We start from the raw sequence: 5073 nt of genomic DNA, 5'->3' as shown, positions 1-5073 counted from the left end.
TGTAGACCAATTTGGAAATTTGCACGAGGGAAGTTGGCGCCATCAGTTGATTTCTGAAAGTTCTTTATCAAGAAATAGCCCCCAAGGGACAAATACCCACAAACGTGAGGCCGGTGCAATCAGAGATGACTTTTGTAGTTATTTCAATGGAGTAGGGAGCGTACCTTGGCAACATACTCAGTGCCTAAATTAATATAATGAAATTTTAATATTTAAATTATTTAAATTTATTTCAAGTATAGAGGTTATATGATTTTTTTTTAAATGACATGTGAATAACATTAAATGTGAAAGTTTTGTTTACAATACAAATTCTTCAGCCTCTTTTAATTCTTCTATAATGTTTAAGATTCTAATTTTAGCTTGTTGTTTAGATCTCTTTGACAACAACTTAAAATCATCCTTGAGGCTCAAGAGAAAGAGTGTGCACAATCCTGTTCATTGATATTGTTAGGAGAAGACTCGTTAATTTTTTTGTTGCTGTCTTTCATTATTTCCAAAAGCTGTTCACTGACTGGATCAATGGGCTTCTTTCTTTTCCTTGTGATTTCTGGAACTAAAACCACTTTATCTACAATTTATGTATTTTAAGTTGAAGGGCCTGGAATGTAGGGATGCAACGGATAACCGGAACCGGAACCGGAACCGAGAAGAACCGAGTAAATTCTAGGAACCGGAACCGAAACCGGAACCGATAATATAAAAATTTGATAACCGTATCCGGAACCGGAACCGATATTTGTAAAAAAATGATAACCGAAACCGGAACCGGAACCTAGTTTTTCATTGATTTAAACGGTTTTTAAACGGTTCTATAACTTTATTTACCAACATTTAGCGCATGTTGAAATTTAATAATTAAACTTCCTAATTTACTATTAGTTTTTCATATAGACTCTTAAACGCGCCTTCCCAATCGACCGCCATTACCTTACAGTCTTCGGGGAGGGTAATGAAAAAACAGGTTTTGGGGGGATGAAATTTCTGCGGTAGAGGGCTGGCTCGTTGGTTGTGTGTACGATAATGGCGGCGCCCAGTAAACGTTTCTAAAAAGAGTGTATTTTCTTCAGTCGGAAAACTCGACTAAATTTCACAAATGTAGCAAAGGCCACAATATCTACTGCTACTAGTGTGCCTTCCGAGCAATTATTTAGTGGGGCAATGGGACAGCATAATTCTTGATAGCTTTCGCAACCGACTTAGAGGAGAAACAGCAGAAACGCCAGTTTCGTAAATTAAGCCCCGGAAGACTCCGCAATGCGGGGGGGGGCTTCCATCGAGGGGCCCCCAAATTGCCTATGTCCAACCGCGCGAGGCCTCGTCTAGTTTTTCTCTTGTCAGCTCAAGTTAATGTTTTACTTGCTTGAAATATTTCTTTATGTTTCAACAGGCGCGCCCCAAACTTTATAAATACAACCACAATAACCGTCGCCTAAATATCCAAACAACGTACATAATGAAAGTAACATACTGAAGTTTGAAAAGTATCGAGACACGTGTTTTATAGCAGATCGTTAAACCTTGTAAATTAATAAATAAGTTGTGTTTCTGAATTTAAAGTTTTTAAGGTAAGGCTAATTCGTTTGCATAATATAATCGCTTTTGTCTAGAAAATCTAAAATTTCAACTTATGCATTTACTTACATTTCACAAATGACAATGCTTATTGAACGAAATAATATGGACTCCATTTAGAACGATATACTCAACTGAAATCAAAACGAGTCATAGAAATCCCGTCGTTATATTTGTCAATGAAATGAGGCAGGGGCGTAGGAACCAGGGGGGCAATGCCCCTCCCTAGAATTTTGCTTTGATGGGCAACTAATGTTATTGCCCCTTCAACTTTTGGGTCAGTTGAAATCTTCAAAAGCTCAAATTCTCAATTTAAAAGCATATAAAGCTTATAGAAGCTCAACTGTGTTTTTTCCCGATAATTTACATGGTAGTCAAACAGTAACACGTGCATTGGGTGAAGCTACACTCCTTTAAAAATTCAAAACCATTCTCATTTTATTATTGTGGATTTGTGTATCTTAACTTAAACGACTCTAAAGACTAAAATACACTTCGTATGATAACTGTTGTTACTGTTAATGCCTTAATGGCATTCGCGACCGATTACTCACTCTACATCGGGGGCGAAGCTCCTAGACCCCCGTTTCGATTCTCTTTGCCCCCTCCAACTTCTAAAACGTTCCTACGCCCCTGAAATGAGAAGCGGAAGGGAAGGCAATGTCTCCCCAAAACTTGAAAAAAAATCATTTCCTACCCCATCCATCTTGAAACGATGAAACCGTGGGAATTTTGAAACAGAAGATTTCATTTTTACCCTATTTTATTGCATAAACAAATAACGCGCTTACATGGGTTCCCTACGAGAGTATAGTAGCAATAATTTTTTTTTATTATTTTACATTAAGTCATCTAGATCGTGATTCTGGTCGGACTTGGGAGTCTGAACTCCAGACTTCCAAGTTCTACCAGAACCTTTGTTTTTAATGATCGAGACGCTAATTGTAGAAGGCGATACATGTTAGCCCTAACTCTAAAAGGCGATAATCGCGAATCGGCCTTAATGATTATAAGGGACCCCAAAAAAAGTTTCGCGGGAGGACCCCGAACCCATAGCTACGTCACTGAGAAAGCTACTATTTTTATAAATATAATTGATCAAAAACAAATTTTATATTCGAAATAAATAAATGTGGTGGATTTTATTTCTCTTTAACTTCATTTGAATTGCTTGTATATTTAACTTTAATTAATACTAAACACACTGGAACCGTATAGGAACCGGAACCGATCGGTTCTAAATATTGAGAACCGGAACCGAAACCGGAACCGTTAAATTAAAATTTTAAGAACCGTAACCGTAACCGGAACTGATAAAGCAAAAATGTAGGAACCGGAACCGGATCCGGAGCCGAGATAGTCCAAAAAAGTGGAACCGTTGCATCCCTGCTGGAATGTTAGTGAAAGTCGAAGGAAACTTTTTGGAAGGGGTCAAATTTGTAGTCTTTGTATTTTTGTTGTCCTTTGGATCATTAGCTTGAATTAGATTCTCTTGTAGTCCTTCAATTATGTCGTCTTCTTCAATTTCATCATATTTCTTTGTGTTTTGATTAAAAAAAATTTCCTCGGTCTCTATGACATTTGAGGGTGCTTTTTCTTTCGATTGAAATGAATTTTTCAAAGATGACATGTTGGTGTCAGTTCTATTTAAAATGAAAATGACCACATTAAAGTTTGAATTTTTATTTAATAAATTATTACTCACATTCTGTGAGTAACTGCGTCATCTAAATATATTAATATATCCATGTGCTCCCAGGGGCATTTTTTGGTAGCTCCAGATCCACTTGCTTTAGCTTTATTTTTTTCTCCCTAATATATTTTTCTTTCAAAGCCTTCCATTTGTATTTCAAAAGTTTTGCTATAAATATTAAGGAAATGCATTAAAAGTGCTCAGTTGTTGCTCCATAAATTACATGTAACGTTCTATCTCCGATCGTTTTCCATGCTTTATCGCGCCTGTTACTTTTTTGTACGATTTGCCAAAAACGCGTCAATTATCAGATCTTAAAATACGCGCTTTATATCACGTGATGGCGTAACGCGCCCTGATTGGTCGAGACCAAAGAGCCTTGGAAACCCGGGAAAATAAAGTAGAGATTTTTGAAAAATTTTATTTCAGTTTTCTCGGATTCCGGCAGCGCTCGCGACGCTAAAAGTGGGTAAATTTTGCCAGTGTGTACAGTCGTTTTCCTGCGTGCCAGAACAAGGGGAAAACGGGGCAAAACGAGAAATCAGAGAAAACACGGAAAACACTGCCCGTGTGAACCAGGCTTAAGACTATTGATAGCGGCCTCCGTTTCTTCTTGCTATAAGAGAAGACTTGATCAAGCACTAACGTGTTAGCCATTGAATCATCCACAGGAAGAAAAGCTAGTTGATTTACATTCCGGTCAAGCGCAGCTGCCAAACGTTTAGCCAGTATATTATGGAAAACCCTCACCAGGATTGACGAAATGGTTATAGGACGCCAATTAGACGCTTGCAGTAGATCACCCTTTTTTGGGACCAAGACCGTCCGCGACTTCTTCTCCAGGCGGGCTTACGCCGGCACCTTCGACGCGCGCCTCCGCGCCCCTCCTACTCACAGCTGTTTAAAATACAAGTATTTCGACAGCTGCGGCTGGGTATGGGGTCGACGCTGAAGTGCCATCCATTTTCAGGGCTAGTTGCTTAGGCAGGTGAGTTGTTACACACTCCTTAGCGGATTCCAACTTCCATGGCCACCGTCCTGCTGTCTATAGCAACCAACACCTTTCATGGGATCTCATGAGCGTCTCGCATCGGGCCCCTTAACCCGGCGTTTGGTTCATCCCACAGCGCCAGTTCTGTTTACCAAAATGTGGCCCACTTGGCACTCGCATCCAAGTGACTGTCTGGGCTTCAGTCGAGCAAATTGGACTTCTCACCCATTTAAAGTTTGAGAATATGTTGAGGTCTTTTCGACCCCAAGGCCTCTAATCATTCGCTTTACCGGATGAGACTGCAACCTCCGAGTGCCAGCTATCCTGAGGGAAACTTCGGAGGGAACCAGCTACTAGACGGTTCGATTAGTCTTTCGCCCCTTTACCCAGGTCTGACGATCGATTTGCACGTCCGAATCGCTGCGAACCTCCACCAGAGTTTCCTCTGGCTTCGTTCTACCCAGGCATAGCTCACCATCTTTCGGGTCCCAACGTGTACGCTCTTGCGCCGCCCCGTCGACGAGGAGATCGGGATCGCTTTTTCCCATTTGGTTTTAGCCTACACCACTTCCATCCACGAAATAACAGAATACACACCCTTCTACCTTCTACACGGCTACGAAGCTGACCTCCGGCTAGATATCGCTCTCAATCTTCGAGCATTAACGACGAAAAGTCAGTTTGGATTTGAACACGTGTTGTACGGCCAAAAAGCCCGTGACTTGGCAGAGGAACGACAACTTATCTCCCAACAACGTAACAAAGCTCGCTTGGAATTAAAACGACGAGAATAATAATTTCAAAAGGTGACTTA

At 40.4% G+C, this 5073-nt stretch overlaps 1 pseudogene; it reads right to left on the bottom strand.

The window, feature by feature from the left end:
• Positions 1–4086: 4086 nt before the first annotated feature.
• LOC149947908 (large subunit ribosomal RNA) lies at positions 4087–4869 on the bottom strand (annotated as a pseudogene; the record flags this gene model as incomplete).
• Between the last annotated feature and the right edge of the window lie 204 nt (positions 4870–5073).

This window comes from Leiobunum rupestre, chromosome 4, assembly GCF_980474605.1.
Source record: "Leiobunum rupestre chromosome 4, qqLeiRupe1.1.hap1, whole genome shotgun sequence".
Lineage (NCBI taxonomy): Eukaryota > Metazoa > Arthropoda > Arachnida > Opiliones > Sclerosomatidae > Leiobunum > Leiobunum rupestre.
This window is presented reverse-complemented; position numbering and strand designations above follow the sequence as displayed.